The 12,287-nt window shown below is 47.4% G+C and overlaps 1 protein-coding gene and 2 pseudogenes across 1 annotated transcript in view; 2 read left to right on the forward strand and 1 right to left on the reverse strand.

Annotated features, from left to right (window-relative positions):
• Positions 1-12,287, reverse strand: part of ADAT2 (adenosine deaminase tRNA specific 2) — a 628,714-nt gene that overhangs the window by 528,298 nt on the left and 88,129 nt on the right. The gene's annotated exons all lie outside the window — the stretch shown is intronic.
• LOC136576621 (rab-like protein 3) lies at positions 860-1,853 on the forward strand (annotated as a pseudogene).
• On the forward strand, positions 4,234-8,705 carry LOC136576693 (rab-like protein 3; annotated as a pseudogene).

The following is a 12,287-nucleotide window of genomic DNA, read 5'->3' on the forward strand; positions in this document are numbered from 1 at the left end:
CCGGCCGTGGCCCTGCATATGTCCGTGTACTGCGCATAACTGTGTACTCACACAGGCGGTCATGCGCAGTACACCTTTATTTGCTTATATTTCCCGCGCCAACGCTTAGCAATGATGCGGGTACCTGCAACCCGTACACAATGTAGTTGCGTGTAGGCAGCGGGTATATCCGCGACCATGGAGCACAATGGGCTCTGTGTCACGGATATCCGCAGTAAAATAGAACATGCTGCGTTCTGTTTTCTGTAAGTGATTACGTAATTCGGACTCGCTAATTTGAGCGGAATTGTGCAATCCAATACATTTGATTGATCTATGTATTACCGCTGATCAAACGCATGTGGAATTCGCAATTTCTATCCAGTCATGTGAGCCCGGCCTAATGGTAGATCTCTACTTTTTTTATCAAGTGACTGGGGACCGCTCCACGAGGCCAACAGCACTGCTCCAGGCACTTCGTGACTGTTGGTTGCTTGGAGCAAAGAGATTTGAAATTTCCTGGGCTCAGCGGCTCCTGCGAATGTGTCCAACATTTTGCAGGGGGGCGTATGTGCAGAAGCTGGAAAGGTCCATGGAGGATGATCGTATCGGGATTCTAATGCAAATGCAGATGTTTCATCTCCTCGCCCCAATTGCATCAGTGAGGGGAGATGAAACTTCATCTTTTTAAAAAACTTTTATATGATCGCAATTTGATACCGGTGATCACGTGACTAGTAACCGCATATCGCGGCTCCCCGTGACATCTCCGGGCTCTCAGCTACCTTTAGTAGCTAGGAGCAGGGAGATTTTAAATTTCCCTGGCAATCCTTGACTTTTGCCTATGCGTCCGCCATAATGCTGACAGGCGCATGCGCTGATGTCGGGGTCAGGTCCATGGATAAAGATCTTTGACAACTGGGTGCAGGGAGATTTTGAATTAGCCGGGCTCTCCAGCCTTCTGCGCATGCACGCCACATTGGCACATGTGCAGAAGCCCGTGGTAGGCCCTGATCGCGGGGGAACATCATGGAAGAAGAGGGTGAGTATTTCCACCTCCCCTCATGGATCTGATCTACGAGGGGAGGAGGTGAAACTTTAACTTTTTAAAACTTTTTTTTTCACTTTTCCATGATCACAGCGGTCCCCAATGCCATCTCCTTCCTCCTGGCTACCTTCAGGAGCTGGGAGCCCAGAGCTTCAAATTTGCCGGGGCTCCTGGCCTTCTGTGGTACCTCCGGGCACCGACAGCATGGAGCTGTCACGTCCATAGCCCACGGGGCTTTAATCCCTGCAGGATGCATGTTTTTACGTTCTCAGGGATTAAAGTCCACTTAGCTAGGACGTAAAGGCACTATGGGCTGGTCACTAAGGGGTTAAAAATGATTGCAATAGCTGGTGCTAGGTAACTCAGGTTTTGGAAAATCGTCTTTGGTCTATTTGCTATGTCATTACCAAGTCCTGGGAAACCCATCATAGACTGTTAGCTGTTTTGTGGACGTCCGGCTTCATGAGTATCGGGAGGGGTCCCCGTAGGAAAATACACTTTATATTGAGTTGTGGGACGTTGGAGGGTCGGTTCGAAGTGCATGCAGCATGAAAAGCACCAGAGCAGTGTTCTACAATGGTGTTAACGGTATTGTCCTCGTTCATGATCTCACAAACAAGAAGACATCTCATAACATGTACCGCTGGTCCTTAGAAGCTTTGAATCGAGATCTGCAGCCAACAGGGATGCTGTGACCAACGGGGACTATGTCCGGGAGCAGTTTGCAAGCAACCAGATCCCTCTGCTGGTGATCAGCACCAAACTAGATCAGATCCCAGAGGCAAAATGGAACAAGGTTCTAAACCACACTGCGTTTTTTGGCTGAGGACAGGGATCACAGGCACTGGCAATACGGGGCGCTGGTATCTGGTGTCCTGTTGCCATGGCAACCAGCCAGGCTCTTTGCGATTATATCGCGAGAGCCCGGCAACTTCACAGAGGGAGCGCGCTCCCTCTGTGAACCCTTCCCATGCCACAATCTACATAGATCGCGTCAGGGAAAGGGTTAACAGCCAGGGGCGCATCTCTGATGCAACCCCGCTGTTGCAGCTGCCGGATAGTGCAGATTGCTTAGGATCTCACGCTATCCCAAGGACGTAAGTTTACGCCTTGTTGCAGTAAGTACCCTGCTGCCAGGACGTAAACTTATACCCTGGAACGAGAAGGGGTTTAAAATGCCTCCACCAAAAAATGCCTCCAGAAAAAAAATGGACTCCCTAAAAATAATCCCCCCATCTCCATTTTTTGCCATTCCCAAAATCTTAGATAAAACTAATAATGTAAGCTGCATGGTATGTCCAAAGACAGGGGGTAATTACAGAGGCAGGTTGGGATGGGCACATGGGGCAATTAAACCGGGTATCCCTCCTGCTCCCATACTTTTTGGGGGGTACTTCTTGACCTCAGCGGCAAGGATGGGGTGTAAAAAGTGGCGCTCTGTGAGGCTTTATAATCTTGCTGAGGTGCGGCAGTCTCACATAGAAGGTGCTCAGCAGGCTGCTCCTGGAACTGCAGGAAGGCGAGCGTTCCTGGATCTTCTTGTAAATTACGTATTACAGGTAGCGGTCCGAATAATGCCGGACTCACACGGCCGTATGTGGAATCTGCTTACGGAGGCCTGCAGTGGATCCCAGCTTTGAGCCCGGCCGTGGCCCTGCATATGTCCGTGTACTGCGCATAACTGCGTCCTTACACAGGCGGTCATGCGCAGTACACCTTTATTTGCTTATATTTCCCGCGCCGCCGCTTAGCAATGATGCGGGTACCTGCAACCCGTACACAATGTAGTTGCGTATAGGCAGCGGGTATATCCGCGACCATGGAGCACAATGAGCTCTATGTCGCGGATATCCGCAGTAAAATAGAACATGCTGCGTTCTGTTTTCTGCAAGTGATTACATAATTTGGACCTGCTAATTTGAGCGGAATTGTGCAGTCCAATACAATTGATTGTTCTGCGTATTACCGCTGATCAAACGCATGTGGAATTTGCAATTTCTATCCAGTCATGTGAGCCCGGCCTAATGGTAGATCTCTACTTTTTTATCAAGTGACTGGGGACCGCTCCACGAGGCCAACAGCACTGCTCCAGGCACTTCGTGACTGTTGGTTGCTGGGAGCAAAGAGATTTGAAATTTCCTGGGCTCCGCGGCTCCTGCGAATGTGTCCGGCAGTTTGCCGGGGGGCGTATGTGCAGAAGCCGGAAAGGTCCATGGAGGATGATCGTATCGGGATTCAAATGCGGAGGCCTCCGGTGAGATGTTTCATCTCCTCGCACTAATTGCATCAGTGAGGGGAGATGAAACTTACTTCACCTTTTTAAAAAACTTTTAAATGATCGCAATTTGATCCCCGTGACATCTCCAGGCTCTCGGCTACCTCTGGTAGCTAGGAGCAGGGAGATTTTAAATTTCCCTGGCAATCCTTGACTTTTGCGCATATGTCCGCCATAATGCTGACAGGCGCATGCACTGAAGCCGGGGTCAGGTCCATGGATAAAAATCCCATCGGGGGACAAATCCAAGGACCTTGGGTATGTAATTACATCTCCCCTCACAGATCAATCCGTTAGACGGAGATGAAACTTTAACTTTTTAAACTTTTTTTTTTACACTTTTTAACTCTCTGTGATCACCGTTATCCGATGGTTGGATAACGGTGATCATGTGACCAGGAACCACATATAGCCGTCCCCGGTGACATGTCCCTGCACTCGGCTATCTTTGACAGCCGGGTGCAAGGAGATTTTGAATTTGCCGGGCTCTCCAGCCTTCTGCGCATGCACGCCACATTGGCACATGTGCAGAAGCCCGTGGTAGGCCCTGATCGCATGGGAACATCATGGAAGAGGGGGGGGTGAGTATTTTCACCTCCCCTCATGGATCTGATCTATGAGGAGAGGAGGTGAAACTTTAACTTTTTAAAACTTTTTTTTTCACTTTTCCATGATCACGGCGGTCCCCGATGCCATCACCTTCCTCCTGGCTACCTTCAGGAGCTGGGAGCCCAGAGATTTCAAATTTGCCGGGGCTCCTGGCCTTCTGTGCTACCTCCGGGCACCGACAGCATGGAGCTGTCACGTCCATAGCCCACGGGGCTTTAATCCCTGCAGGATGCATGTTTTACGTCCTCAGGGATTAAAGCCCACTTAGCTAGGATGTAAAGACACTATGGGCTGGCCACTAAGGGGTTAAAAATGATTGCAATAGCTGGTGCTAGGTAACTCAGGTTTTGGAAAATCGTCTTTGGTCCATTTGCTGTGTCATTACCAAGTCCTGGGAAACCCATCATAGACTGTTAGCTGTTCGGCGGATGTCCAGCTTCATGAGTATTGGAATAGGACCCCGTAGGAGAAGACATTTTATATTGAGTTGTGGGATGTTGAAGGGTCGCTGGGAAGTGCATGCAGCATGAAAAGCACCAGAGCCGTGTTCTACAATGGTGTTAACGGTATTGTCCTCGTTCATGATCTCACAAACAAGTAGACATCTCATAACATGTACCGCTGGTGCTTAGAAGCTTTGAATCGAGATCTACAGCCAACGGGGGTACTGGTGACCAACGGGGACTATGACCGGGAGCAGTTTGCAAGCAACCAGATCCCTCTGCTGGTAATCGGCACCAAACTAGATCAGATCCCAGAGGCAAAATGGAACAAGATTCTAAACCACACTGCGTTTTTTTTTGCTGAGGACAGCGATCACAGGCACTGGCAATACAGGGCGCTGGTGTCCTGTTGCCATGGCAACCAGCCAGGCTCTTTGCGATTATATCGCGAGAGCCCGGCAACTTCACAGAGGGAGCGTGCTCCCTCTGGGAATCCTTCCCATGCCGCGATCTACATAGATCGCGGCAGGAAAGGAGTTAACAGCCAGGGGCGCATCTCTGATGCAACCCCGCTGTTGCAGCTGCCGGATAGTGTGAGATTGCTTAGGATCTCGCGCTATCCCAAGGACGTACGTTTACGCCTTGTTGCAGTAAGTACCCAGCTGCCAGGACGTAAACTTATACCCTGGAACGAGAAGGGGTTTAAAATGCCTCCACCAAATGTCCGGCTTCATCATTATGTCATATGTGATGGATCTTGAGTCCCAAACAGCCTCACCCGAACCAAAGATTGTGAAACAAATACACAAGACACTTTCATTTGGTGTTTAATTGACAACATTTTATTTGAAATAACATTATATTTTTATTCAGTGTCTCAAATGTAAGATCAGACCAATTGCTATAAGAAGACACTGAAAATGGCGCATCCCCGACTCACAAAGAGTCATCATCCAGCACTCAGGAGAGGAAAAACCCCCTGTGGAGGAAACCTCTGGGGAGCCATGGCTGGAGGATGGCCCTCCATCTGGGCTTAAGGGGTTAATGCCAATATGTAACAGCATCTTTTATCAGAATTGATACATTTTATCATACTTACAGTAATACATCCTATAACAGAACATTACATATGACAGTTATTAGTAAACAAGGCGAGGGCAAAGCAGAGGCCCCGTGTGATGCCTAATGGAGATATCGAAATGTGACCTCTCCGGGCAGCGGATACTGGATATGACGGAGATCTGGCTGCAGCATCTGTCACCCCATGGATCGCTAGGGATAATAGACATGATCTGGCTGGCTGCGCAGTTATGGCTGATCGGGCTGGCTAGGTAAATATGGCTGATCTGGCTGGCTAGGCGGGTGTCCCCTCCTCCCTCACAGATGGTGAAGCTCCAGGTCTCCAGACACACCAAGCACCACGCTGCATCTGGCCGTATCCCCTTCCGTCATGGAGTTTTCTTGGATAGGCTCTTTATGACATAGGCCTAGCTGTGGATGACATCAGCACAGTTGCCGTGGTTACTGCAGGTGTTTATCACCAAGGCCTCATCCACTTGAAGTCACCCATAATTAACTGTTTAATGACTGGTACTCTCTTTTCTACAGAAGCCTATTAAAAAAATAAAATAAAATGATTGCAATGTAAAGTAGGTATGGTAAGTGTTAACCCCTTAGTGACAAAGCTTTTTAGTTTTTTTTTATTTTCGTTTTTTCCTCCCCCCTTTTAATAAAATCGTAACTCCTTTATTTATACATCGATGTAGCTGTATGAGGGTTTGTTTTTGCGGGCCGAGTTGTATTTTTCAATGGTATTAGTTAATGTACCATATAATGTACTGGAAAAACGTTAAAAAAAATTCTAAGTGGAGAGAAATAAAGAAAAAATCAAATTGGTACGTCTTATTTCTACGGCGCACAAACTGCAACAAAAATGACATGATAACTTTATTCTATGGGTCAGTGCGATTACTACGATACCAAACATATATTTCTTGCCTTTGTTGTACTACTTGTATTTTTTTCAACGACTTTTAATTTTTTTAATAATCATTTTCTGCCGCCATCTTCTGTGCGCAATAACTTTTTTATTTTTCTGCTGACATAGTTGTGCGATGGCTCATTTTCTGCAGGACATCCTGTAGTTTGCGTTGGTACCATTTTGGAATACATACCACTTTTTGTTCGCTTTTTATTGAATTTTTTTTGTGGAAACAGAGTGACCCAAAACTTGTGTGAACAGCCTCATTGAAATGAATGGGAGCGTTGTACAGCGTTTAGTGCTGGAAAAGCAGCGCTAAATGCTTTAGAAAGATGTGGCTTGGTGTTTTTTTGGAATGTCTAGAATGAATTATTGGATTTACAATGATAGGCATTCTGCCATGACAGCCCTGAGGCCTTTCAGAAGGCCGAGGCTGCCATGACACCCGCACGACTCCCTCCGACTTCATCGTAGGGGGCCGTACGGGATGATGTTCAGGGGATTTAAATGCTGCTGTCAGAATTGATTAACTGCTCCGATGAGCAGTTTATCACACCTGTTGCTACTTGGTGTCGGCTGTAAGAAACAGCCCGTGCCTGCGATGTATGGAGGGAGATCGCCTCGTAATCATTTTTCATAAATAGACCACCGATACAGGCCATTGCAGGTGACATTATCTGTCCTCAGCGTTATCACTGTGTTCTCTGTGCTGTTACATAGGACTGCAAGTGACATCTGCTGTACTACAGTATATCATCTGTTCTCAGCGTTATCACTGTATTCTCTGTGCTGTTACATAGGACTTCAGGTGACATCATTATCTGTCCTCAACGTTATCACTGTGTTCTCTGTACTGTTACATAGCACTGCAGGTTACATCTGCTGTACTACAGTACATAATCTGTCCTCCGTGTTATCACTGTGTTCTCTGTGCTGTTACATAGGACTGCAGGTGACATCATCTTCTTTCCTCAGCGTTATCACTGTGTGTTCTCTGTCGTGTTATATAGGACTGCAAGTGACATCATTATCTGTCCTCAGCATTATCACTGTGTTCTCTGTGCTGTTACATTGGAGAGCAATTTAACAGTACTGTACTGTACTAGTGTATTACACGTCGCTGATGATGGAGAAGGGTGGGTTGCACTAGCAGCAGAAGGAGGAGGAGATGCCAAGCAGGAGATCACATGGGTGCAGCAGCAAGGTCACGTGGGCCGGCACATGCCTGTGATATTAGAGTCAACCAATGTTAGTAGAGAAAAAATTTTGGCTAAAAAAACAGCCTTACCTGAAATCGGCCTTAGTAGATGTCAATGCTAGTAGAGGTTTTACTGTGTATACTCGTATATATATGAAATTAGACTGTGATAGTACGATGAGTTCACTGTAGTTGAGAGACTATACTTGATTCTGCAAAGACTGGCAAATCGATAGTGTTACCAGAATCCCACAGTCTTGTGTTGCCAAGTGTTATATTAATAAAGTATACAAAACTGTGTTACAACACTGAAGCCTGCATGTTACCTGAAGTGTTTGTATTATTGAAACCCACACGCCAGTTGAAGTGCCCGTACTGTTGATTCATGTACACTGCTTAACTACAGTCTGTGAAACTAACAGTGACTGTACCACTAATTGGCTGCCAAGTAAAGAGTGTTAAAACTTGCTGCAATGTTTGCTTCGTCTTGTAGCTCTCCTTCAAGGCGGGACACCCCCACAGATGACCAGTTGTAGTGCCATTGCTGACTAGGAGGAGAAGAAAGGCAAGACTCCAGTGGACAAAAGGGCACAAAATGGAATCACTGAGCAGTGGAAAAACATTACCTGATCAAATGAATCCAGATTACTGTTGCACCGTGCTGATAGGAGGGACAGAATGAGGCACAAGCAGCATGGAGTGATGAACCCTTCCTACTAGGTGTCAGGCTGGTAGAGGTGGATAATGGTGTTGTGACTGTTTTCTTGCACACGCTGGGTCCTCTGATGCGTAGGGATGGATGCTATGATGAATTGGCATAGCCTGAAGGTCAAAGGTGGCTCAACACGCTACTAGATCGGTCTTTCTAAGAAAGTGGCCATTCAGTGTATGTGGTCCAATATACAGTACTAAAGAACTCCAAAGAGCCTGCTAGAAGAAGCTAGGTTTATACTGCAGCAAGAGATAGGGTGTTGAACAAGCAAGTAGGCTGATATCAGGTAATTTCTGCTTACCTCTCTGGATTTCTCTGGATTCAGGACTACGTCTGCAGCCAGCCCATCGCCAAGGTTGCTTATTGTAATGCCTCTGTGCTGTCTCTGCAAGAACTCCATACTCAGTACTCTGTCTATCACCCTCCTACACACTGGAGGGAAATGGGCATCCAAATATAGACTTTGCTAGAAAAATATAGGTAACACAACTTTCTGTGCCACATGCACCCCCAAGCTGCCCTGCTATTTTGGTTTCCCACTGACTGTAACAACCAGGCTATGGCTACTTCCATACCCTATGACAGTGATGACAAACCTTTTAGGGCTCATGTCCACGGGCAAAATAAGAATTAAAATCCGCAGCGGATTTTAACTCTTCTTCTGCCCGCGGATCCGCACCCCATAGGGATGCATTGACCACCCGCGGGGTAGATAAATACCCGCGGATGGTCAATAAAAGGGATTTAAAAAAAAATGGAGCATGAAAAAATCTGGACCGTGCTCCATTTTCATGTGGGTCTCCCGCGGGGACGGCTCCCGCGGGCTTCTATTGAAGCCTATGGAAGCCGTCCGGATCCGCGGGAGACCTAAAATAGGAATTTAAAAGAATTACTCAACCGGAGCGGGCGCGGAAGGTCTTCGCTTCCTCACGGCCGGATCTTTGTTGCTTCGGCTCGGCGGATGTGCCCGGCGCATGCGCGCGGCACTTCGGTGACGTGCCGGCGACGTGCCGCCGGCGTGACGAATTCATCCGCCGGCCGAAAAAGGAGATCCGGCCGTGAGGAAGAGAAGGCTTTCCCCGCCCGCTCCGGATGGGTAAATGCTTTTAAATTCCTATTTTCAGCGCTCATGTCCGCGGGGCAGGAGGGACCCGCTGCAGATTCTCCATGGAGAATCTGCAGCGGATCTGATTTTCCCCGTGGACAAGAGGCCTTAGAGACTGAGTGCCCAAACTGCATCCCAAAACCCACTTATTTATTGCAAAGTGCCAACAGTTCAGGGGGCGGGGCTTATCACGATGTATGATTTTTACCTCCGCCGTTATAAAAAGGACAGGGCTGCTTCAAAATAGACAGTGTGCAGATTTTGACAACTTTTTGGATGCAGAAATACTGCAGAATTCGCACGTTAATTACCGCCACATGTAAACATACCCCAGCAGTAATAGTGACCCCCATGGCGGCCCAGCTGTAATAGTGTCCCCCACAGTGGCCCCAGTGGTAATAGTGCAACCCACAGTGACCCCAGCGATTATAATGACATCCCACTGTGGCCCCACTGGTAATAGTGACATCCCACAGGGGCACTAGTGGTTATAGTGACACTGCACAGTGGCCCCAGTAGTAATAGTGATCTCCCACAGCGGCACTAGTGGTTATAGGGACATTGCACAGTGGCCCCAGTAGTAATAGTGATCTCCCACAGCGGCACTAGTGGTTATAGTGACATTGCACAGTGGCCCCAGTAGTAATAATGACATCTAACAGTGACCCCAGCGGTAATAGTGACATCCCACAGCGGCCCCAGTGGTAATAATAAGATCCCACAGCGGCCCCCAGTAGTAATAGTGACATCCCACTGCAGCCCCCAGTAGTAATGGTGCCCCCCTGAGACCCATATACTTACCCCCTCCTCCTCGTGGAAGCACCGCCACTCCTCTGCTTGGCGCTGCTAGCAGCGCTCATCCCAGGTGCACACTGTGTCGTCAGTGTGCTGCTGGACGCCTCCTCTCCCTGCTCTCACGGAACCTAAGAGGAAACTGAAATCACAATGTGCACCTGGATCAGCACAGCTAGCAGCGCAGGTGAGTGAATACCTGCAGGGGAGCCGCAGCTGCTGCCGGTATTCACTACCGTGATGAACGTCTGACGACGGCGTTTACCAGCAGGGAGGGCTCTGTGCACCGCCTTTGATTGAAAACTACATGTTATCAGCCAATGAAAAGCTGATTGCATGTTGCTTACAGCTTCTCTGCTGTCCCCAATCACTTCATTGCTTGTTGATAAAAGTGGTTTTCCGGGCCATAACTATTGATAACATCCTCAGGATAGGCGATCAACAGTTTATCAGAAAGGATCCGCCACTCAGAATCCCCACAGATCAGCTAATTGAAGTGACAGCAGTGCTCGGGTGAGAATCATGTCACTTCAGTCCATACAAGGCACAGCACTGTACATTGCATAGTGGCTGTGCCTCGTATTGCAGCTTATATTCTTATAACGATAAGGGCTGCAGATAAGGGGGTGCTGTGGTTTTGATGAATACCACACAATATGAGCAGGAGATTCTTCATCAACTGGGAGAGGAAAAAGTGTATGAGAGTCTAGATAGAAATCCGACAGAGTGTTTTCAAAAACAATTACGCATCCTTTTCAATGAAGCCTTGGTTGAAGGAGTCATTGATCAGACTCTTGCTAATTATCTGGATGTTGCATACTTTAAAACTCTGATAATTTATACCCTGTCTAAAATACATAAAAATTAAAAAAAGAACCCTGGGCGGCCCATCGTCCCTGACTGTGACTCATTGTTTGAGAATATCTCCACGGAAAAAAAGTATGATTTTGATTCTTTTGGCAATTGTGTCAATTTAAAAACTGTTTTTTTGTACAGCACACATAAAAATGAAGACTTGCACCTCAAAATGGATACCCCTGTTTGTCCTGTGTTCAGAAACATACCCATTGTGGCCCTAATCTACTTACAGGACACATGGCGAGGCCTATAATGCAGGGAACAGCCGTTGGATTTCAGGGTGCAACTGAATAAATTCCAGGCCGCATTGCCCACTTGTAGAGCCCTTGAGCGGCCAAAACGATAAAGAACCCCCGCAAATGACCTAATTTAGAAAACTAGACCCCTTAATGAATTCCTGTAGGGGTGTACTGCGTATTTTTAACTCACAGTTTTTGAATGAATCTAAGCAAAGCAGAAGGAAATAATTACGATTTTTTAGTTTTTTGGCAACTGTGTCATTTTAAACACAATGTACAGCAAATAAATGAATGAAGACTTGCACCCCAAAATGGATACCCCTGTTTGTCCTGTGTTCAGAAACATACCCACTGTAGCCCCAATCTACTTATAGGACACATGGCTAGGCCTATAATGGAGGGAATACCCGTTGGATTTCAGGGCACAACTGAATAAATTCTAGGCCCCATTGCCCACTTGTGCAGAAAAAAATTGACTCCCTAAAAATAATCCCCCCCATCTCCATTTTTTCCCATTCTTTAAATCTTAAATAAAAGTAATAATGTAAACTGCTTGGTATGTCTGAAGACAGGGGTAATTACAGAGGCAGGTTGGAATGGGCACATGGGGCAATTAAACCGGGCATCCCATCTGCTCCCATACTTTTTGGGGGGTACTTCTTGACCTCAGCGGCAAGGATGGGGTGTAAAAAGTGGCGCTGTGTGAGGCTTCATAATCTTGCTGAGGTGCGGCTGTCTCACACAGAAGGTGCTCAGCAGGCTGCTCCTGGAACTGCAGGAAGGCGAACGTTCCTGGATCTTCTTGTAAATTACGTATTACAGGTAGCGGTCCGAATAATGCCGGACTCATACAGCCGTATGTGGAATCTGCTTACGGAGTCCTGCAGTGGATCCCAGCTGTGAGCCCGGCCGTGGCCCTGCATATGGCCGTGTACTGCGCATAACTGTGTACTCACACAGGCGGTCATGCGCAGTACACCTATATTTGCTTATATTTCCCGCGCCAACGCTTAGCAATGATGCGGGTACCTGCAACCCGTACACAATG

This window comes from Eleutherodactylus coqui, chromosome 1 (assembly GCF_035609145.1).
Source record: "Eleutherodactylus coqui strain aEleCoq1 chromosome 1, aEleCoq1.hap1, whole genome shotgun sequence".
Lineage (NCBI taxonomy): Eukaryota > Metazoa > Chordata > Amphibia > Anura > Eleutherodactylidae > Eleutherodactylus > Eleutherodactylus coqui.